Source organism: Armigeres subalbatus, chromosome 3 (assembly GCF_024139115.2).
Source record: "Armigeres subalbatus isolate Guangzhou_Male chromosome 3, GZ_Asu_2, whole genome shotgun sequence".
Lineage (NCBI taxonomy): Eukaryota > Metazoa > Arthropoda > Insecta > Diptera > Culicidae > Armigeres > Armigeres subalbatus.
The window spans coordinates 346795559-346821140 of NC_085141.1; the positions used below are offsets into that span (position 1 = coordinate 346795559).

The following is a 25582-nucleotide window of genomic DNA, read 5'->3' on the forward strand; positions in this document are numbered from 1 at the left end:
AAAAGAGGAAAGTATTATTTGCCTCTTTGTGGTCCGGGATAAATTGATGCAAGTGGAATTCTACGGCAATCAACAAAGCCACAAGCTGCGCTGATTGATGGCGGCTGTCGCGTGACAAACCGTAACGAAAATTGAATTATTGATCTTCGGCGGGAAGAAGTTATTTCCTGGTTCTCAAGAAAAGTGAATACGTGTGAAGCACTCCCGCTGGTGACCACCCCTCGTTGTCGGGAACGAGGCAGAACAAAACATTCCCCTGAAAAATAAAAATATGAAAAATAAGTTGAGTGCTTTTGTGGTTGCGGTGTTTCCTTTGAGGAAGTGAAAGCAATTTTTGATGGGAAACCGGCTACATTCTCTGCATGTCAGTAGTGCGCTGCGGCTGAAGTGAAAAGTTGAGAAGTGGAATGAAATGCCGTAAAGTTTTAATTGAATAACTTGCGTGTGCCAAAATATTCACGGGACATTCTGTCTCAACCTGGTGGGAATAATTTCAGGAACGGTGCAGAACAAAAAATCACGAACGAGTGTGTAGATGCGGAATCAAATCCGACCAATCGGAGCCGCTGCATCATAATAAAACGTAAGTAATCTGAAGCACAGTGCGGTACGAATAAACAACCATGCGCTTCCATCAGGAAGCTTCTATCACGAAAGACAACATTTTCTCTAGAATGGCAGAACTTAGACTCAGATTTGCTTTGCTGGGGAATTGTCTGTCTCAACAATCGTGGCTTCCAATAGACACGTAAGGAGGGGTGGCAGAATAAAATTTCATTACTTCTGCTTTGCCACATCCGGCCATTCGGTGCTGGTACGGAGTAAGCGTCGAACAGAGATAGTCTTCAATCAGGACGATGTGCCTGCGACCAGGGTGGGAAATTGAAACTCGGAATGGAATGCGAAATGAGCATTGAAGAATAGAATGTTGAACACGGACGATGTCGTCGAATACTGAGGGAACTGGAAGGGTGCACGCTTTGTTGATGAAGTAAATTTGGGAAGTGTTGTGTGTTTAGGCATGTGGAAGGAAGTTTTGCTAAATGAGTCATATTATGGCTTGAATACATTAAAAAATGTGAACTTGCTTCTGTGCTGACTGTTGGTTCAGTTGAAATATGAATATTTTTGTGGATATAAACTAGCTTTTATTTTGAACGATTAGACTTAATTATAAAGCGAAAATATTTTTTCTATTTTGTTATTTTTGTGTTTCAGCCAAAGTGGACTATTTCGCATATTTGAATATATACACTCCCGGTTATAAGTTGTGGTTCACCCTATATAAAATATGACAAAGCTGTTCGCACATATTTTATTACTGTTATGTACGATTTGTTTTCTTCACGTTACTTGAAAGATAATGAGTAGATTTTGGACTTGGCATATTAAAATTTAGACCATAGTTGCACTTTTTGTCCAAATTTAGTTTGAATTTAGAAACCTAAATTCTTCAAAAATAACCCAATTTTCTAAGCAACCGGGAATCTATACCCTTTGAATAGCATATTGCAGAATGTTTAGAAAAAGTCTGATTTTTTAAATCACTGAGGTAGTGATAAACGGATATGATTTGCTTCGGCCAAAATTTGGGTTCACCTCCCATAAATATTATTTCCACTACATCTCAGCCGTTTTCAGTACGATTTGAGCTCTCCGGAAAGCATATGGAAGCCAATGAGTTTCAATTACTATACAATGTTGGAATGTTTCAGATATGCAATTTGGAGTAACATTATATTAAATATTACACAATACAGTGAACTTTTCCTTCACATAGGGTAAATCCGGGTGAGATGCCGCTTTCTATAGATCTGGTAGAAATGACTTGATTTAATGGCGTAAATGCATGTAAGAGTGTGCATTTCGAAAAACGCTGCTTTTAGAGAAGATTTTCGCATGGTTTATCGAAAATTCTTACGAATCCACATGTTTGTTTCATTATTTGAATACTCTAAAAAGCTTGTAGGCTATGTTTGTAAGCAGTTAAAGTTTTAAGTAGTGATATGGCGTCTATCCCTAAGAATCGGTATAGATGACGCAAAAAATCAGGGTGATACGCCGCACCTACCTACTATCAGCACTTCAATGAGATAATATTATTATGTAATTGGGAAAATGATGTAAAATACGAAGACCAAGATATTGCAACGCAAGTGATTGGGAGGATAATCCTGCCCAAAAATCCAAACGTCCTAGGATATTTGTTCCATTATTAATAATATGCTCCAAAATTAATGATATTTGCACATGAAACAATGCCGACTAAATCTGTGTCTTTTTTGTTTTTGTATTGTAATCACGCACGATTGAAAGCATCATAATAATGGAAAATAAATCAATTTGCGCGCCAGTCCTTCGTTATCGAATAATATTGATATGGGTACATTTTATAAATAGAAAGAGCGGATATCCTATGAAGGAAATGCAGGCATGAAAGAACATTGCAATAAAGAACGTCGTTAATATCGAAGGATACAATATGTGCCTTTTTTTGACAATTTGGGAAATTGATTGTGGGAGAAAAAACAATGAAGTAAAAGCCTTCTTCTTCTTCGTTGGCATTACATCCCCCACTGGGACATTACCGCCTCGCAGCTTAGTGTTCATTAAGCACTCCACAGTTATTAACCGCGAGGTTTCTAAGCCAAGTTACCATTTCTGCATTCGTATATCATGAGGCTAGCACGATGATACTTTTATGCCCAGGGAAGTCGAGACAATTTCCAAGCCGAAAATTATCTAGACCGGCACCGGGAATCGAACCCAGCCACCCTCAGCATGGTCTTGCTTTGTAGCCGCGCATCTTACCGCACGGCTAAGGAGGGTCCCCTAGTAAAAGCCTACCAATGATTAATATCCTTGACTGTTTATTAGAGTACCAATTTAACAAACAAAATTTAACAAACGAATTTAAAAAACGGGGAGTGCTCAAAAGTTTCATCTCCTCAAAAAAGTCCCCATTCAAAATTTGAGCTCAATCAGACTTCGTTAAGTGTTTGACCATAGCAGTAAATATCTGACTATTAACACGAAAAAAACCCAAGGAAAAATTTAGAAATCGATTTTTTATGCCCAATGTCTTTGAAATGCATGAAGTGCCAAGATCTGGTGCTATCTGGAAACATTTTTTTTAAATAGCTTTCTGGGACTTTTTTAGTTGGGGGAGTGAAAAGAATTTGAAATGGACGATTTGAATTTTATTTATCTTCCATTAGAGTGGTTCTTTGAAATGGAAATTAAGAACAAAAAAAATATTTCTAGAAAATGTAGCCAGTCAATATTTTTCTTGAAGCTTAAAACCATGATTTCTCACAAAACTTTTCAGAGTTATCGACTGTGACCCAATAAACAATTTTGATCGAGTAAATGTTTATTCAGCTGTTTCTATGAGGAAGAAGAAAATAGTAAGCTAAAATTATATGTTGGACCCCTCAGATGAGGAACTATTTCATTAAGGCTCAAGACTCCATCACAATGTTTTGAGAATTAATGACTGTATCGCTTGTTTGTAATAGTGAGGCAATTGGTACGGAAAAGTGCAGCAGCGATAGATAAATTTTGTTTACAACTGGAGTGGGTGGAAATGGGGTGTTAAACATATGCCAGCTGATGCATAATGTTGCCAGGCTTGACGATATGTTTATTCTATATCCTAACACATATCATGGGGCTCTCCTTAGCCGTGCGGTAAGACGCGCGGCTACAAAGCAAGACCATGCTGAGGGTGGCTGGGTTCGATTCCCGGTGCCGGTCTAGGCAATTTTCGGATTGAAAATTGTCTCGACTTCCCTGGGCATAAAAGTATCATCGTGCTAGCCTCATGATATACGAATGCAAAAATGGTAACCTGGCTTAGAAACCTCGCAGTTAATAACTGTGGAAGTGCTAGAAGGAACACTAAGCTGCGAGGCGGCTCTGTCCCAGTGTGTAATGCCAAGAAGAAGAAGATATCATAACACATGTTCACGGTGTATCAAATATGTGGGTATTTATCGGTTTAAAATTTGTTATTCATCACTTGGAAATTAACAGAAGCTTACATAACATGTTTAAATATTTATTTCTGGTATATTTGTTCAGTCCGACAATCAGCAATGATTTTTTCCAATGAAGAAATCTGACAACAGTGAAGAGATGATTATTTTCTTGTGTATGCACACCTTTGTTTGCGTGTTGGTTGGCGTATACGTTGTATTGTTCAGATTGAATAAAGTTGCATCGCGTAGATTTTGTACTCACCATTTCACTTATTGCGCTAGTGAATTTGAGTCTTCCGCATTTTATTGCATTCACAATACGGTCGTCAAATTTGTCTCTCACTTCGATTTTTGGAAAGCAGTTTTCGACAGTTTTTGGACGCGAAGTGAATTAATTGGTAATCAATATTGAAGAAAAATGTGAAACTCAGTTAGTGAATATGTTTTAGGAGTGATTAAATCAAGGAAACAGTGGAAAAAGACCAAGTGAAAAATCAAGTGCGTGTGTATGTGTTTGCTCCGAACGTTCGGAGTTAGTATGCGTTCGATAAAAATACGAATGCCGGCCCAGGAAAAAAGGCAGTTTTCAGCGTTTTTCCTGCAATTTCTCAGAAATTGTTAATTTGGATAAGTGAAAAATTTATATGAAAATGTAATGAATATGCAATGATGGAGGTAAGTCGGCAAATAGCCCCAAAATATTGAATTTAGTTCAAAACTTTATTAGTATTAGTGCGGATTCGAATAAAATCATCGTCATTATCGGATTGATTACGGTTTATAGAGCCTTAATGGGGTATTTTCAGATATAATTTACTTTTGCAATGGGGCCACATATGTTCTACACAGTTGGCAAAAAAAATGCTTTTTTTTACTATTTTTAATAATAATCAAATAAAATTCAGTGAGTGCTACTAATAGATGAATGTTTGAGTTTTCGATATGTCATTTTAATCTGTCAAAATGGTGCGCGCCAAATACACGCGGACGCGCGCACAGCAAATACACCGGCTTGTATTACACGCAGGTGTATTTGTTGTGTTCGCGCCTGCTTGGCTCCAGCGTGTACCACAGATAGGGTAAAGTGCCCAATAGTGGACCCCCAACCAATAGTGGACCCTCAAGCCATTTTTGCATTATTACTGCACAATGTCAACATTTTGCTATGAAATTCTATCGGGAGAACCTACCTTACAGTCCTATGATTTGATTACATGCATGGGAAATGCTATGGAAAGTAAAATTAGAGATTTTTTTTACCATTCTGTAAAAAATAAACACGAGAGTAACTCTAATAGGAATATTTTAGGAATATAATAGGGAAGAAGAACATCCCGAAGCGGTACATGAAAATCGAATGAAGTTTCGACTATAGGAAAGCCATTTCACATTATGGATCCCCAGGGGTCTATTACAGGGCAAATTAAGTTAGACTTTAAAATGTTAATTCCAACGAATAACGTCGTGTATTTGAATGTTTTATGTATGTATCGTGAAGAGGGTGCAGATCTTGTTGTTAGATATCAAGCAGAGTTAATATGTTGAAAAATTTTAAGCCTTATGACAGGAAGAGCAAAATTCCGCTACTAGGGGGTCCACTATTGGGCATTTTACCCTATAAGTGAATTTCAGAAAACTCAAATATCAATCTATTATGATTAATGTGATGACTGTATCACTTCTGCGTAAAGTTTGGCAGAAGAAAGGTCGTAAGATTTATACCATCACAAATATTACCCTCAGCTCGCTTCCAAATCTACTTATATAAAACATTCTTCATGCCTGACGTGTCCTAACGGAACTATCTTATCTATACTTTTGTCTCCAATTCTGTCATGAACATGTACGTCTAAGTTTGGAAGATTGGCATTCCCATAACATTGTAGCAATCTATCCAACCCCGTGGCAAGAGATGCTTTTCAGCGTAGCGAACATCTTCATGAATATGTCCAGCATACATTTTGAAAAGTACTTCTCCCGAATCGTGCGTTTACAAGCAACTAGATTTTATCCAAAATATTGTTGACTACACATTTCCAATTTGTTCAAAAATAATACCAGCTATTATGGGCATGTAAATATAATCCTAAAACATCTTTCTGCACACCATTTATTTCATTTCAATCGGTGTTGAACTTAATCTAGAATTTAAAAAACACCTAAATAAAGATAAAGAAGAAGAAGAAGAAGAAGAAGATTTCATTTCAATTTCACTAATGAATATTGTTTGATTTGCATCCCCGGACCATTTCAACTGTGATGCTCACCATAGTATAAACAATAATAATATCTTTTGTTGATTCGGAGTGGGAGAACACGAACTATGATTTTGTATAGCGTTTGATTTCACCTATCGATTCACTCCAATTCGTAAGTTTATTATATTTTATCATCAAATAACATAATTCCCATGGTCAAAGATGTAAATCTTGCAAATTATTCCGAAAACAATTTTCAGATTTAACCAAAACAAATAGTAAACAAAACACATGATGTTTATTTTCGTACAATAACAACGGACGGTAATGAGCTACCGTCCGTGGACATGGTGGATATTGTCAAACCCATTGTGATAGTATAGGACGCCAGGGCAGTGAATCTATCCATTAAAAATTCTGAAAAATAAAAGAGCAGATTTTTTGGCAACTGTGTAGGAAGAGGCATGTAACGAAAGGGATGGAACGGTATTGTGATATTTACAAAATTCATGTTGGTAGGTTTTCGGAACATTACGTCGCATATATTTTCTTTAATAGCATTTTTTTAACTTTTATACATTGTTCTTAAACAAATTGCTAAATAAACTATTTCTGATCATCATTTGATGACAATTTCGAATTATATGTTTTGGATAATGCTATTCCTGGCTCCGCATTGTCATTGACTACTTCCAAGCTTTTAATTCGTTTAATGGCATTTTCGTATTACAGGTTTACCTCGATTATATGGACCTTCGATTATATGGACTTTTTACCTCGATTATATGGATTTTTTTTTCACTCAATTTTTTTTCGTGTTTAGAGGTTTTAAAAATCTTTTGAATATTCTTCGTCATATTTTACATTAATTCTATATTTATTAAGGTCCATTGGGACAAAAAAAGCCAGAAAGGGATGCTTTAGAAGTTCATCATATAAACCATACACTGAATCAAAGGATCGGCTGACTAGATTGATTTGCCAATTTCACGTTGCAAATTCCATTGCATTTGTGTATTTTTCATCAACAAATACCACGGCCACGTCCTTACAAATAGGTGTGGAACGATAACGTGTATTTGAGGTGATCTCTGTTATATTAAAACTTGATGTGAAATGCCAGTCTGAGAAGCGAGTGATGAGATGAGATGTTTATATTTAGCTGTTAGATCTTCGCTGTGCAAAAGGCAGATGGCGCATTAACATCCAGCAAATTTGACCAATACAGATTTTGTTTAGCAGTCTTCCCAGAATACTGGAAAGGCTTATTTCAATGGCTACTATATTAAGTATCAAACCTGGCATTAACTTTTCTGGACGAAATTAATTACTATTTGAACTGTAAAAAATTGAAAAATCAACAAGAAGTCTTAACTTTTAAATACATGTTATTAAATATCCCGGTATTTATATTCGTTCGTATGTTTGTTAAGTATCTGAATGTAAGTTGGCAGTTCTCAAATGATTTGCTGCTTAAAGAAGGTTACCAATGATGCAGGCAGCAAGACTTTGAATTATTTAATTTTTATGATGAATTTTAATTGATTGAATTAGGACGATATAAGACGCAAAAGGAAGCTCCCGAACATAGTTGTAGTGTAGGGTAGAAGAATGAACTCTTAGTAGCGAATAAAAATATTACCAAAAAAGTAAACTTTTCGAAAAACTTTAGTTTGAAATTTAAACTTGTAAAAGCTTGTTTTTTTCAAGATGAAAAATGTCTGGTCACGCCTTTCTTTGGTAGCTGTAGGCTCAGTGCATGTGTTGATGGGTACGATATTTAGGGCTCAAATGAAGTCGTTTTGCTGGCATTATCGGTTGTCTTTTAGTTTGTAAGCCCGTCGGGAAGAACGATCCTTCTTTAAAGACAAGCCTCCCGGAATCCAAATTTAAATCTCAATACGGAAGCAATGCACAACTATCATTTTTACTAATTCAATAGTATGAGTGGAATAATTGAAATGGCAGTTGTGCGCTACTTTCGTATTGAGTGGGGTGCCCTTAAAAACGCGAGTAAATTTAAATTTAATTTATTTAATTAAGGATTAAGGGGGCTTGTCATTAACATACGAAGATAGTTCAAAATATTTACAACAGGTCCTAACAGGTGTAGGTGCAAACGGTACTAGAGTAAATGGTACTGATACATGGATAAACTCCCTTATTTACATTCATTTCAATCCATAGTAAGAATCCCCATTGAACGCAACTTGTTGAAAACAGATCGGCTAAAGATGAGTGTCGGAAAAGATAGATTATTTCTACGCGTTTTTATTTACGCGTTATTATTTCTACGCGGCCATAACGTCTGAGCCCATTGTCCGTTCTGGCAAATTTTCAATAGCAGACAATAGTTCTCAATTCTCCGTCGAATTCAATTTGATGCGATCGAATCGAATAAGGATAAGTTTATTTTTGAAAGAGAACATATAACTTTCTCCTACGCATAGTATTAGCTTTGGAACTAAAACAGGTATGCACTGTAGTTAGAGTTCGTGACTAAGTATATTATTGTGTCTACATTAAGCTAGGCGAAATCTACATTACTGACGTAATTTTAGAACGGTGTGCAAGCCAGCGACTGAAAACGGTTAAGTTCTTATAAAAACTCAACATCTACTGAATCATCATAAAATGGGCCAAAACATGGGGAGTAGACTGTAATACAAAAATAAGATATTTTTGTATTGTATTAAGACTAATTTAATCGTTGAACACAAATTTTGAGCTTTGTAGTGGAATGTCTTCACTTGTCATAAGACGAGTTACTACAATCCCATTGAATTCCACCACTTAATTGTATCTTGACAGATACGTATTTCAACCTCAACAGTAAGGTTCAGTGTCTCGTACTTCACTCGACGAAGTCGAGTCTATCAGGAAATCCACACGAAATTCATTCAAGAATTTATATAAAAAGTTCTTTTGATTATTAAATTAGGATTTCCTTTGCGAATTCCTTCAAGAAATATTTCATGCATTGATCATCAAAATCTTTTATGAACTCATAGGGAAACTCAAAAAAAAATCCGTCGTGAATTCTTTTTGTAAGAGGAATTTTCCGGAGAACATAAAGAGATATTCATGGAAGAGTTCTTAAAGAAATTATTGCGGATTTTCTTGCAGGTATTTTTAAGAAAATTCTTGGAGAATTTTCAAAGAAATCTCTGAATGGAAGCGGGTGAATTTTCGGAGTATTTTCCTTATGAGGTTTTGGAGGAGTGTTCATGTGAATTTCTCGGAAAGCTTCCTGTAAGGTTTTCTAGACAAGTTCTTGGAGAAATTTTGAGAAGCTTCCGTGGAAATTGCTGCAGAGATTCTTGGAGGAATTTGTGAAGGAGTTCATGGAAAATTTATCAGAAAAATTCCTAAACAAATTTCAAGATAATTAATCTCTAAAATAATTTATTTGTAAACGACTTTGCGGAAAAATCATTGGAGAAACTTTGAAGAAGGAATTTATGAAAGAATTCCCAGAGAAATGCGCATAAGATTTTCTAGATCTAGATTTGATAATTTAATTTTCATACGAAGTTCGTCAAGAAATCCTGGACAATTTTCAGGAAAACACGTCAAGTTTGAATGTTTAAAAATGCTTAAGACGCCGCGATACTAGACGAGTGGCTATACGACGAGAAAAAAATAAAATTAAATACTTGCGGAGCGCAACGACACACAACCACCTTCGTCAACCACTCGTGATGGAAAGTGGTAGTTGGTAGGGTAGGTAGAGGGTGGTGGGATCGAAAGAGGTCATAGGACGAGCTTGTGCTTTTTCATTTGCTTTCGCTATTTTATAGTGCGTTTGGCGGATGCGTGTTTCGGCCTCGGCAGTGGGGCCGTCTTCGGTGTCTCGTGCTTGATTCGACTTCAAGTACGAAGTCGAGTCGAGTGCGAGACGCTGGAGGCGGCCCTGCTGTTGGGGTCGGGGTGCGTGTCTGTCGGGGGTGCAGTGGGGTGGTGGAGTTGGGTGGAGTAGTGCAGACTATGACAAGTAATTACATTCCACCAAAAATCTTGAAATAATTTTCGTATCGAAAGAGGTGTTCTTTCTGTTTACTTGATTTTATTTCTACCACAACTAAAGTCTTTTCTGCTGTATTCATCTTACAACACGCCATTAAATTCCATAGCCTTCCAATTAGTCGATTCGTAGGTACAGTCAATCAAAATAAATCTTCTCTGTGGCTTTGAACAGTGAAGTGCTTATGGAACAATTAGCAAGATCTGTAACACACACGTCATTGGGAATTGAGATAGTTGTAGATATTGATACATTTTGATATCATTCGATGTTTCAAGGTATCAGTTTTTGTATTAGCTGTCAATATTTTTCAACAAATACACACAATAGAAATACTAAATCGCTATATGTCGCTGCATGAATTTTGTCAAATTTTTACTCAACAATGTCAAACAATTACACATTTATCTTAACCGCTAATAATTATAGACCATACAGAATACTGGAACATATTTATAAAAATATTTCTACACGATCTCTCTCCGGTTTCATTTTTCTCACCGTTTATAGGTTTACTGCTCCTTGAATTAATCTCATGTACCCATATCAATCACCATCAAAAACAATAAGTTGGAGCTCAAAATAAACTCACGCCGACCCACGCCACCGCTAATTCTCAACGGCGTGACGCTGCCACGCCGTCGACTGAAAATAATCTATCATGCCGCCGCCGATAAATTTTCATCTGGCGCTCAGGTCTAGTCGGGTGTTGGCACCCCGACGTAAGCACGATCTTTTTGAGTTTTTTTTTTCGGTCTGTTGCTTAGTGTTACAAAACGAAGTAAAACGATCGAAAAGGTAAATTTACTCTATTTTGTGATTATTTATTGAATGCTACCGTGACCGTTAATCTTTTTATTATTTCTCAAAATGATTGCTATTTTGGTTGTCGGCACCCAAACATGGTCGGTTGTCGTTTGTTAAGGGAATATCAAGAGTTCAAGACAAATCAAAGTTAATTGGCTAATTTCAGGTTATTAGCCACATTGTGAGCAAAAATGACATTTTTTGAATGCTTAATAAAATATGAATAATAACCAGGCTTCGGAATTCTCACTCATATGAATAAAAACCTAGGATTAATCCCTTTGGCGGAGTGTGATTTTTCATGTTCCCCTGTGAGGAAGTATTCTCACACAAGAATGACGGGTGATAAGTTCGTGAGCGCCGTATCGCCGGATAATTTAATTGTGATCAACAATTTTTTCCTTCTCGTCGCTTGTCCAGATAAATTTCACAAGCATATTCACAGAAATTTTGGAACGCCACGGGATTCGAACCCAGAACAATTTTGAAATATTTAGAGCGTCCACTATAACCACACCACCACACGAACTGAATGAAAGAAGAAAGAAAAACTACTGTATTGAACCTTCTACTTATCGTGGCGCATCGTCAGATGCCAATCAGTTTGGAGCGGCAAAGTAAGCAGCATTTATTTCGCGAAACATGGGAAGAGGAATAACAATTTTTCGCACCATCGCTTGTGCCGGAGTTTATCGCGCTGTAATTTATCCGGATAAAATGGATGGTGGAGCGATCTGTTGTCGCGTGAGTGAGTGAAAAATCCGAAGCCTGATAATAACTAAATGTAATAAATTTCATTGCCATTGACATAATAAATCCTAGTATTTCAGCCATAACGCTAACAGTTCATAATTTTCCCGTTTGTAAAGGTTTTGTGGAGCACGTCAGTATTACAGATTAAGTTTAATTTAAAAAATACTAATTTTTTCACAACCACAAAAAAAGTAACCGGAAAGGGCTCACCGAACTTCCGCTATATTTTGCTATATATCCGCTATATATCGGGTCAAGGAAGCGGGTCTTCGTTGTAATACGCTTGCACATACTGTAATTTTTCCGATGGCAACTACACAAAATATTGCGGATCTGTTAAAAAAATTCCATTTTGCGGATTCCGCAAAGTTTTACCGCAGCTGTCAAAGTTCTACCACCATCCTGCACATCTTCAATACACTGAAACAAAAACCTGGTAATTGGCGTTGTCATCGTAGAATGCCATGCCAAATAGCAGAGAAAAAGTATGAAGTGACAGCTGCGCTGCCGTAATCTGAAAAAGTGACGTATGTGCCATTTTGCAACATACATGTTATCCATTTTTCTGTTAAAGAGTTCGATTAGTACTACTCGTTAACACCATTTTTGGAAAATGGCGAATACGTCACTTTGCCAGATTACGGCAGTGCGGTAGTTTGATAATTGAACCGGAAAAAGGAAAGTTTTCTCTGGAACAGCAATATTAGTGACAGCAAAATTGCTGCCATTTCGCGCATTGCCTACTCAGACTTTCATAAAAATTTACATAAATAAAGATAAAAAAAACAGATTTCATGGTTTCATCCTGTTTCATCATGGTGAAGCTCATGAAGCTTTGAGACTGGCCTATGAAATGTCATGCGTCCCCATCAGCGCTGTAATTTCTCATTTTCAATGAGAGATGTCACACGATGTTTACTCATCTTTCATCTTTACTCATCTCATTCAATATCTAAAGAAACGCGAAGGATAAATGTCATGCTACAAAAACTTCAAAAAATATTAGTTCCGTGACAGGGCATGAAAGTGTGCAATATCTGCTTTATTTTTGTTTTTATTACCACTTTCAACTCGGTGAATTAAAGGAATATGATTATTTATTATATAGGGTAGAATACGGCATTGGCAGGGTGCGACAGTTGTTGGCACCCTCAACAATATTTGCGTTTTCCAGCAAACATACACTATTTATGAACATAATTTTGATTCAATCACTCAATTTCAAGTCTAGGCTTTCATTTGAATTAGTTGTTTGTGTAAAAGTAGCAAGATTTGACGAGTTAATCACCGAAACAAATTTGCACCTACAAAATCCTTCCCATTATTGCATTGCCAAAGAAAGCAGCGCACGAAAAGCAAACTGTTACTTACTTTTTTGGATCGCCTGTTGCTTCTCTTTATTGCATATGACACGACAGATTAAGTACGTAAACTACTTATTACACTTGATCACCACTTGATTATCACCACAAAGAGCAAATTTATGCAATATTTGCTCTATGTTTCACTAAATAAAATCGGGACTGTTCGTTTTCTTTGACAGCAGCACACTTTGGAATAGAGCGAGAGAATGTGTTTGTGAGCATATCAAACACACGCTAAAAAGATAACACGCACAATTCTATGTGATTTGATTTTAGCAAAACTACGAACAAAATATCCGGCGTTGGCATTTATTTTAAAAAAGTGTTAAAATACAAATGCTTCTATTCAGATTTTACGCAGACCATGAATTATATCAAAAGTGATAGCAACACCGTAGTATGTGGCTGCCATGACCATTTTCCTTTTGCAACTTCAATACTTTCCAAGCTCATCGAAAAATTCATAAACATTCCCGTTCCTACATAGCGCATTTCAGTCATAAATAATTGCCTACTTTTAGGGTATTATCTATTATTCAACTGTGAAACGTAGTGTAAGAATGTACTTCATTTGTATGGAATCCCCCTTCCAGAAGAGGAGGGGTCTAATATAGGAATGGGCGTTTTTCAAGAAAAAATCGTTTCAGACGATTCAGCTGCAAAAAAATCGATCCAAGAAAAAATGAATCGAGATCGCCCATTCCTAGTCTAATACCATAGGAATCTTCATCGTTCCCAAAAACCTCTACATACAAATGTTCATGCCGTTTCCTAGTCTATAAGGGCAGACAGACAAAAATTCATTCTTATGTGTATAGATTTTGTTTAACTAGTTTGCGTCGAGCGGTCGTGTCTTGTACACAACCCCCATGATTTTTGCCTTTCTCGTACAACTAAGTTGTACCGAAAGGCTATCATTTCACTCCGAAAACGAACTTTTTATAGAAGCCTCTGAGACCCATAGTATTATATACCAATCGACTCAGCTCGACGAGCTGAGCACATGTCTGTCTGTCCGTGTGTATGTGTGTGTGTATGTGTGTGCACAAAAGCTATAAAAAACATTAGACAACTTTTCGTATAGTAATCCTTAACCGATTTTCTCGCAACAAGTTTCATTCGACAGGGGACAAAGCCTTGTTGATCACTATTGAATTTTATAACGATCGGTTATTGTGATTAAAAGTTATGAAGAAAATGGTACATCGGACCATATAAACCCCATATAAGGTTGGTGTCTTAACTAAATGCGAGAAAGGCACCACCAACGCTAGGTGGATTAATCTGGGTTTTTTTTATGAAGCAAACATATCATGTAAGGACCTTCAAATCTAAAGACCGCAAAGAGCAAGTTGTATATTTGAAACTGGTTGATAGACTTTTGCTTACGAGTGTAGACTCTACACACTTAATTTTTTTTACCGGGATCTCAGCGAAATGTTGAACTTTTACCGAGATTCGCACAGCCGTGCCCCAGCAAACATGTTTTTGTCGAGATTTCTGTCAAAATTGCTGAAAATCAGCAAATATTTTGCCGGAAATCAGCTAACAAACGTAATTTTTGCTGAAATATCAGTTTTTTATTTTGCTGGCGCACGGCTGTGCGGATTTTTGCCGAGCTACATAAATAAAAACTAAGTGTGTAAGGCATTGGAAAGACAAAAGATGTCAATCTTGGAAGTGGGCAAAAAGCATATAAGTTCCCTTCTCCAAAACATTATTCAAATAGGTTGAAAATGGTAAAAGTTATGAAAATGTCAATATCTGGGTACACGGGTACCCTATCTGCCATTCACGTCTGTTTTTTGTTGGCCGCATAATGGTTAAATTTGTTTTACAATGTGTTTAAATGCTTTTGTCTATCTGTTTACATGACATATAATTCATGCTTTGTTTTAAGCCAGTTTTGATAAATAATAAAATTTGTTCCAAAATTGAGTGAAGCGAGATGAGCGTGCGGCCGATTAATATGAATGAATTTTGCTACTGGAGGATATAAACAACGAGCATTTTGCACCAATACATTGCCAGTTTTCTACTTCCATGTCTAGTTGCTGAAGGGAGCAAACTCGATGTGCTTTACTACAGGTGTGGCCCAAACCCTGAAGAAGTATTTGTTTAACGAAAATTTGCTCTTTTGAGAGAGAGAAACTCTCAGCTGGGTTGCCGAAGATGGCCGAAGGCGCCCGAATGTGACGTCACGTCTGGCATTCTCAGTACACGCTAAAAATGAACTACTCAAAATTGAGTCGAATCCGACTCATTTTCATTAAAAACGGGACAACTCAAAATTTGAGTAAAATATACTACTTCAATAAAATGATGATTGCACTTAAACTAGGAGTCTGTTTGTCGTAAAATGCACTTAGATAGATAGATAAACTTGATTCGCATCTGTCGTATTGAAAATTGATGGAAGGCCAAGCTTAACTTTCGCGAAATCATCATTTTATTGAAGTAGTATCTTTTACTCAAATTTTGAGTTGTCCCGTTTTTAATGAAAATGAGTCGGATTCGACTCAATTTTGAGTAGTTCATTTTTAGCGTGCAGTACAATTTTTATAACAGACGTGACGTTTCACTCCGGCCGCCCACTGTGGGTGGCGATGTTTCCATTATTTTTTCGACTGATACAGACATAGAGGACTTTGGCCCACACCTTTACTGAAGCACATCGGAGCAAACTCATTGCTGATAATAGAAATTGCTATGCCAATAGAAGAAACGATGACCTGTTACTTTATATTAAATTTACTGAGTTTGTGGTACAAGCTGTTATATTTAGTGAACACCAATCATCAAAGAAAGAGCATACATTTGTATACCAGTTGAACTGTACCTGTATTTTAGTCTAATTATTCATTACTTTTATCATTCAATTTGCCGAATGTCTTAGACTGCCAAGAATAGGTATTTTCCACTATATTCAAAATAATTTAGGAATTTAAAATTTAAAATATAGCACGACATGCTATCATACAAAATTGATCAAAGAACCGACGGTTCTTTAATTTGGTCGCCTGAAATAGAAAAAGGCGTTTTGCTCTTTGTTTTATGACGATCACGACCTCTTCCAGTACTGGTCCCCATGTCATGCATTCATGGGCAAGGAATTGCAACAACAATGTCGTCGCATATACAAATTCTGCAACAAAATAGGAGAATGATTGTTTGCCGCGCATCTGGAGAAGTTCTTTGTCCTTATCCCACACACTTAAAATTTGAAATTTTACGATTGCCGAGAATCCAACAGCCGGGATCTCAGCAATAATTTGGACGAATCTCGGAATAATTTTTACGTAATCGTTACCGAGATCTCGGTAAAAAGGTTACTTTGCCGAATTTCGGTAAAATTATGACGAAATTTCGTGAATGAATTGACGAATTTCGGGGAAAAAAAATACAGAGATCTCGGCAGTTTGAATCTCGGTGAAAATTTAGCTGAGGTCGGCAAAATAATTTAAGTGTGCATGTAGATTGGCACAAAGACATTATCTCTGGTCTCTTTTGTTGCTTGTTTTTCTGTGTTTTTCAGCGACTCTTACACTCCTTGTTCTTAAGTTTTTGCCTTTCTCGTATACTAAGTATACGTAAAGGCTATATGATCACTCCAAAACCAAACTTTTGATAGAAGGCTCGGAGACCCATAGTGTTATATACCAATCGACTCAGCTCGACGAATTGAGTTGATGTCTGTTTGTGTGTATGTATGTATGTGTGTGTGTATGTGTGTGTGTATGTGTATGTGTACAAAATTTTGTAGACACACTTTTTGGTACTTAGCATTACCCGATTTACTCGCAACAAGTTGCATTCGACGGGGAATGTGGATCCATTGTTTGCTATTGAAAATTGGCCCGATCGGACAGTGCATTTCGGAATTATTGACAAATCATTGTTTTTTTCCCTTGGAAAAAAAAATTTCAAAATCGAAAAAAAAAATTTTTTGAGAATGGCGGGAATGCATAGTAATTAATGCAAAAGCATGAAAAAAGATAGAAAATATGCGGTCTATTCCCTTAAGTGCTTTTTTAACTTTTCTTATGTGATTTTTTCAGTTCATTTTAGAATGCACGAGAAAGGCATCATCGCTAGGTGTATTAATCTGGGTTTTTTTTCTAAAAGTTACCTTTTTTTAATCTATCGAGCTATTCTAAACTATCTCAATAGTCGTGTTTCAGTTATCATCAGAATTGTAGGGCTTCCTACTGATGTGTCAAGCGGAATGATAGGGAGAAGATCTGATTAGACAGCATCGCTGTTCCCGCACCGACCGTTTTTCAACCGGTTGGCTTGATTTTCAGTTACATGTTTTATATTTGTAGGGCACTAACGATGCATAAATAATCAAGCTATTTTGGTTAAAATAGAATTTTCCCTAGGCTATGAACTTATAATTGAATCACTCCCAAATGTTTTCAGGACGTTATGTCGTTTTGCCTACTGTCCAAATCAGCACAGAGCCCCAGCTGTGAAAAGTCTGTTGAAGCGGGATCAAAACTCAGTCGCCATGCGACGATTCAACCTATAGGTCAACTGTGACGGAATGAATGCCAAACACGCGTCTCCTGCAGGAATTTTCAAACGAGGAAATGCTGTTAGGATGGCCGAGAACTTTGCCACTTCCTGGGAAATTTCCCGCTACACCATTCGAACTGGAATGCCTGCGGAGACAGGGGTGACAGTGTACCTAAATCTTGTTACTGCTGCTTTGCCACCTTCGTCAGTCGGTTCCTCTGGCACCCGTTCGTTATTGAGCGAGTAAAGTATTCCACCATCCGGCACGATATGATTGCGTTCAGGAGGGTGTGGGGCGGTAGAGTCAGCATCGGAATGTGAAATAGGGAGTAGAAAGAAAAATGGTTAACGAGGATGACAGCAGGAAGGAAGAAGGATGCGGAAGTGTGCGAGTTTTGTTATTGCACTAAATTTGGGGAATAGACAGTAAGGTATGTTAGTAAAGATAGGTGCTGAATGGGCCATTATGAGGATTGAATAACATAATACCATTGAGTTCTTTTTTGAATGAAGAATAAGGAATTTTTCGTTGATTGTTCTGAAGAGCGGATTGTGTGCATAGAATGAGAGATAGGATTTTTATGAGAAAAATGTTTTATTTTTTGATAAATCTATTTCCCAGGAAAATGGTTGATGTGCGTTATTCTTGAACTGCTTGGTTTCAGTTTTAGATTCTCATCTCTTTTCCAAACATTTTTTTGTCATTCTTAGAGTGGGAACCGTCTTAAGTCCAGTTGACAAATGCGTCACGATACATTCTATATTAATAGAAAAGTGTAGATTTAATTGGTTTTTCCTTCATACACAAAGGTACCAAATCAGTTATGATAAAACCTTTGACTATTTTGGTTCGCATGGCCGAACGATGAGTGGAATGGTTATTTATACCAATGTGCACTTTTGTCCCCAACCGATATTTTCACTCAAAATAAAACCAACTACATCAAACAGAACCTTCAAACCCTTGAAACATTATTGATTTTGCTCCCACGCAAACTCGAGCAATCATCCGCAATGAATCGTTTCCTACGTCAACAACAACTGACTCCCGCAGACCAACTCTTTCTGAATGTCTCTATCCCATTCCCATCTCACACTCCACACGTGCTCCGATACGATCGTTGGAAATTGATGTCTTGAATGTCACCGAGCTGCATCCTCCAGGAAATCGTTAACCACTCCGTGTAGCGGAAGATTGGAAGGCGCCCACAAAAGCCCTTGAGAGGACAACTACGGACGGTGAGCCGATGTGTACGTCAGCAAAGCTTACGCTTCTGCCATATCGGTCATTTTTCGCCTCGCCTTCCCGCAAGCATGTCTCCATCTGCCGCCGCTCTGACATTGACCTCCAATCCACAACTATATCGGGTCGGGCGTATCGGCGAACATTTTCGGGCCAGAAGGAAGAGGGTTCCCATGCGAGTGTGAGAAAAAAATGCCGATGATGATGGCGATGGCGCCAAAAGTCGGGCCTATATCGAGGGTGGGCCGAGTGGGCGTGGGAATGTTTCCCTTGCTGGTGCGAAAACAAAGCCAATTTCCGTAGTTCTTCCACATCCTCCAGCAGGCGTACATATGTTTGTGTGTAGATGCCGAATCCGCAAGGGATTATCCCATTACCGAGCTGCTCTTGATGGCTGCCACAGGACGTGATCGGAATCGGTAATAGGCGAGTGTGTGTGTGTGTGTGAATATTTTTCGGGTTTTGCTCAAATTAGGTTTCATTCTTCGGTAAATTTTCAGCATCTCTCGTTTCTTCGGCGTTTATCTTAAATGTGACCTTGTCAGAAACATCCATATTAGACTTATCAGGAGTCGGAGAAGATGGTTGTGGCATCATGAATGGAGATTTTTGTAGAAAGATTGTGGCTTCGAGGGATGAAAGAGGATGGATAAGCAAACAATCTTATCAAATGGTGGTTGGCTGTTTGTTGCTGGGTGGAATTATTTTAAAACTATCTTAGAAGCGAGAGCAATGTTTAGGAAAGTTGTTTAGCATAAAGGATCACAGAACAGAATAAGTTTATTTTTCATAACGGAAGGATGAAAGAAACACGAGATAAGTTCGTCTTTTCAGCACATCGTTTATTTAAAGAAATTCATAGCAGAAATATAAACTCAACCATCTCGAAATCTTTTTTTTTTTTAGATTTTATTATTATTTATTTAAGAAAATTATTTTGAGCTTTTTAGTGGAATGTCTTCACTTGTCATAAGACGAGTTTGTACAATCCCGTTGAATGACAAGTTAATAAGTAAATAATAACTTGTCTTATGACAAGTTATTATTTATAATCAAACAAGCTTGGCAGTTGTTTCAGAGGTGATCTTGTCCCATTCAGATGAGATTACCTGCCGCAAGTTTGGATGCTTGTGGGTTTTTGCTTCTGAACCGTAATTTTCAAAATTGACCAGAGATGCTCGATCGGACTAAGTTTGGGAGACTGTGCTGGTATCTCCATAATCTTGATACGCTTTTCCTTGAACCAAGGATGTTAACGATCATTCAGTAATTTGCGTTTGATCATTTAGTAGTTTGTCAATAACACATTCCAGAAGTTGAATTTCAAAATATGTTGTATGTTGGACTTCTAGTGCGAAGGTTTTTCTACAACTTTGCCTAATGGTTCGTTATTTGAATTCAACTAATAACGGAGTTAGAGCGCTAGTTGCAGTAACATAAACTAAATGATTGGAATTTTGTTATCATTTAGTCTAAGTTACTGAAACTTTAGCTATAACTCCGTTCCTAGTGGAGTTCAAACAACAAACCATTAGGCAGAGTTGTAGAAAAACCTTCGCACTAGAAGTCCACCATACAACATATTTTGAAATTCAGCTTCTGCAATGTGTTATTGACAAACTACTAAATGATCGAACGCAAATTACTGAATGATTGATAGCATCCTTGCCTTGAACCACTGAAAAACCAGCTTTGAGGTGTGCTTTGAATCTCCGTCATGTTGGAACGTATATCTGCGTTTTGACTTTAGCGTTTGTGCAGACGGTGGTAGTTTTCGCTTCAAAATGTTCAAATAAATCTCCTTGGTCATGATTCCATCGATGAACTCAAGTTCTCCGACGACGGAAGCATCCATAGATCCCCACAGCATGACTCTCCCCGCAGAAAAATAAATCGGTAAATGGTAAAGTATCGCCATGCTTGACGTTAACGCAAACACTCCTTTTTCACACTTTCACCGGTTCGCCGCCATTTTCTTTTTATACCATTAGACCCGAATAGCTTTACTTTCGTCTCTCGTCTGTCTAAATCAATTTTTTCTTGTCATTATATAACCATTAAATGACGTCATGGGCCCACTTCAATGTTTTGTTTTTGTTCTTTTTTTAGGACAACCATGACTTCTTAAGTGCTAGTCTGCCCTTAAGACCTTTCATATGAAGACGATTTAGTACGGATTGTGATGTCAGTTTAAAAGAAAACACGCTTTCAATCTGCTTAGCATTTTTTGAAGCTGATAGTCTCCGATCCTTCTTCACGATAGTTCTGTCAATTCGTGCAGTTAACTTTGAAGGACGCCGATCACTCATTTGGTGAGATATGTTTGTTTGCGGATGGATACACTTTTTCCGTATTTTTTTTCTTGACCCTTTTTCATAATTCGTATCATAAAATCCCAAGAAAAGATCTTCTTCTTCTTCTTATTGGCATTACGTCCCCACACTGGGACAGAGCCGCCTCGCAGCTTAGTGTTCATTAGGCACTTTCACAGTTACCAACCGCGAGGTTTCTAAGTCTTGTTACCATTTTGCATCCGTATATCATGAGGCTAACACGGGGATACTTTTATGCTCAGGGAAGTCGAGACAATTTCCAATCCGAAAATTGCCTTGACCGGCACCGGGAGTCGAACCCAGTCACAATCAGCATGGTCTTGCTTTGTAGCCGCGCCAAGAAAAGATATGAACGCCGTATTTTTAATGACAATGTGAAAAAACCCAAATTTATCCCCAAGTGGTGATTATGCCTTTCTCGATTCGATATGTTGGATTCGAATTAATGTTGTAAATGCTGTGCTAATTGCCTACATCTTGGCGGTTAAAATATTTGATGCAACTCTATCACGCTGCTTATAAATTACTCAATAATTGAGTAATTTTTAAGCAATTATTATGAGAGTAATGGATTGCGTCATGGCTAAATTGATTAATGACTTAAAGTGTGCATGTAAACAGCGTATTTGTTAAAAGAAAAATAGAAATATTATTTAAATCGAATGAGTTATTAGCAAACAAAAACAATAGTGTCCAACTAGGAAAGTTTCTCCGTCGAATGAAACTAGTTGCACTCGAATCGGTCAAGTCCTTCTATATGAAACGTGTTTAACAATAAAAAAATCCCGGGGCTACACACACACACACACACACACACACACACACGCAGTCAGACATGTGCTCAGTTTTTCGAGCTGAGTCGATTGGTATATAACACTATGGGTCTCCGAGCCTTCTATCAAAATTTGGCTTTTGGAGTGAAATTATAGCCTTCTGGTACAACTTTGTTGTACGAGAAAGGCAAAAATACATAAATGGATAAATCATGGAGACAAACTCATCAGTTTAAACTGATTTTCAGCAAAAAAAAAGTTAGGGGAAACTGGGGTAATATGCACCCCCGGGGCAAAACGACCCTTTGGCATTTTTGAGTACATTTTCGGCAGTTTTTCGATAGTATTTACTACAGAGCATGTAGTTCGGATCTCGAACTACCAACTCCGTAGTAAACATTCTTGAAAATATTCCTGGAACACCGCTAAAAATGCCAAAAGGTCGTTTTGCCCCGGGGGTGCATTTTACCCCAGTTTACCCTAATTGGACGATGGATAAACTTTTTCACATACTGTAGGAGTATGCAGTGTGAAAGCCTGACATACAGTCGGGTTTTCATACATGCCTATAAGCAGCAAACAAGTTATTTTTTTGGTTCTAGATTCTATTACATACTCTTTTGTATTCGACTAACAGTGAAGTATGACCTTTCTGATACTCATTCGTTGTGATTGGACCTCTCAACGACCCCCCTTTTCAGACAAATATATGAATCCCATCATCAGGTATCAGAACGTCGGGTGCAGGGGCACGTTCACCTCAATTTGGGAGATTTGTGCCATCGCCTTCACAGCCTTTTTCATCACACACCTGACGGAAAAGGAAGTGAACAAAAAAGAAAGGAATGTGGATGGGAGAACAAAGGGAAAGTTGGGAAAAGAACCCTTGAAGGAGGAATACAACGCATAAGCGTATTAGAGCTTATAGCTCCTTACCACATCGGGTTATGAACAACAAAATACTCTGAAGGTTCAGGTTTCTGAAGTCAATTCCACTAAGTAAGTGTTTACCAAATATTTGGAAACGCAATTGTGCATAAACTGGGCAGTTACATAGGGGAACGGTTCGGCACTTCATCCCAGAGCGCCTATTTCCATCCCATCAAAAACAAAGCAATGAAAAGAAATTTGCATTGTTTCTTATTTTTGTGATTTTTTTTTCACCAGTGAGGACGCGTGTTAGCAAAAAGAAGCGACGAGGTTGGTGTTGTATTAATGTGATATATGTTGAGTGAGATGGAAAACGGAAAACGGAACAGTTGCCCTATCAGATGATAAGGGGTCGTACACATATTACGTAAGCACTTATGGGAGGAGGTGGGGTCTGTTGATATCTTACGCCCCATATAAATTAAAAAAAAATTGTGTGGAAAAAATCTTACATGGGGGGAGGGGGTCGGAGGAGGAAAATTGCTTACGTAATAAGTGTACGGCTCCTAAGAAGTTCCATAATCGGATTCACAACTATCACAAACAGATAATTCAACGTGTTGAATATTTGCCAGGTGATAGTTCAGTCGGCAGTGACCCATCGAGGCCTTGATTAAGACATTGCAATTATGTAATGGCGTTACCGACTGGATTTGCTTCACTTATTCAAATTTTGACTTTCTCAGTCTGTTGAACGATTAATTGTATTGTGCATTTAGATCAAAACTGTTTATATGACGCTGATGAACTGGCAGCAAGGCCCACTTCCGACGAGATTCAAACGGAAAAATAAAATAAATATGCAGCACTGCACGGTGTTATCTGTCACAAAATCGAGCTTGTTTTGTCGTTGACAACGTCGCTGGCACCAAATTGAGGTTCGGAAGTCGATTTCCACACTTCCGAAAGCTCTTCCGACAATGTTTTGGTGGCAAATTCAAATTATGTTCTGACGTTCATGATGTCGGAAGTAAGTTCGGAAGTAAAACGTCGGAAGTCGGAATACAATTTAGTGCTGGCGACACAATACAACGGTTTTCCTTGTTATTTTTGGTGGATTTTAACTTACAATTTCTTAGTAATTATGTTTTAATCTAAAATGTTTTCACTGATACGACTGATACAACTGCAACGTCTATTTTAAAAAATGGTTGGCGTATCAAAGGGGGGAATAAATGATGACTGTAGTGTATCATGATCATTATTTTGGATTGTATCATTATGGCTAGATGTAATAGGGGATAAATTTGTTGCATCTGGATCGGTATTAGTTTTTCTGGTGGTGGACTTTTTTATAGTGTGAAACAGTCCAGCGTAAGTTGTGCTGAGGTCTTGTACATCGGTACGGTGGTTGACCGTATTGGTGTTATGGGTTATATGACACATTTCTAATATTGGAAGTGCTGATATTCTATTGGCTCTATCTAATATTCTTGGTTGTGTTAGATTGAAGGTGTGGTTGTGGTCTATGGCATGTTTCATGAGGGCAGTTTTAGCGATTTTTGATAACTCTTCTTCTGTATGTGTATTATTTTGGATTAGTTTTGTGTGTTCGTTTACATTACTCTTGTGTCCACTAATACGTGTTTTAAGCTGATTCCTCGTCATACCAATGTATATGTTTTGGCAATCATTGCATGTTAGACTGTAAACAACATTACTTTGGTCGAGGATATCAACTGGATCTTTCACTGGTCGGAGGATGCTCTTAGTGTTTTTTAGTGTTTTGTATGCTATTTTAACTTGTGGATAGTCGTTTTTTAGGATACTAGCGATGGTTGGGCTGAGATGAGCGATGTACGGGATGCTGCGATGGACGAGATTGGATGTTGTGGCCTGTATGGAGTTGTTCTGGTGGGAGGTGATCAGTTCATTGGTGATTGAAGAATGCGAGTTGGATGAATCGTTTTGCTGTGGTGTTATGATGGCATCTATGGATCCTGTTATAGTTTCTTCGTCGGTGATATTGATGTTTCCATGTTCTGCTGGATCTCGTTGTAGATGGATTGGACGTGATGTGATTTGGCGATTGTGTTGCTGATTTTGTGGGTTGAAGGTGGATGGTCTGAATCGGATAATCAGTCTATTGATGAGGGATGATGGGTAGTTGTTCTGTCGGAGATGTTGGTAGATGAGGTTTTCACTGTCGTTTTGGCCTGCGTGATCGGTGGTAAGGGTCAAGACGCGTTTAATGAAATTTTCAGCGACATTGACTTTAACTTTTGTAGAGTGGAACGAGTGGTAGTTCAGTAGCCGACAGGACGAGATCGATTTTGCGTACCATCGGGTTGATATCGTTTGGTCATTATTCCGTATGAGAAGTGTATCCAGAAACGGCAATCTACCATTATCTTCTTTTTCGACGGTGAACTGTATGTGTTCGTTATAGTTGTTAAACGCTTGAAGAGTCGTTTCAATTTTGTCTGGTTGTAGCGCCAGGATGAGGTCATCTACGTATTTCTTGAGAACTGGAATATGGAACTGTAGTCTCGTGGTGACAGTCCTCAGGAGTGTATACATCACTAAGTCGGCCAGTATTGGCGAGAAAGGACTGCCCATAGCTGTTCCAAACGTTTGTCTATAATGTTTATCCCGGAAACGGAAGTAGCTGTTATCTACATAAAATCACACGATTTCTAAGAATATATCCAGACAGATG

General features: G+C 37.8%; 1 protein-coding gene across 12 annotated transcripts in view; it reads left to right on the plus strand.

Annotated features, from left to right (window-relative positions):
• The first annotated feature begins 249 nt into the window (after window positions 1–249).
• The window catches only part of LOC134225970 (serine/threonine-protein phosphatase rdgC), a 278612-nt gene continuing 253279 nt past the window's right edge, over window positions 250–25582 (plus strand). For all 12 annotated transcript variants that reach the window (XM_062706446.1, XM_062706449.1, XM_062706451.1 and 9 more), the window contains exon 1: window positions 250–583. The gene's annotated coding sequence lies outside the window, so the exon portion shown is untranslated. The remainder of the gene's footprint in view (window positions 584–25582) is intronic.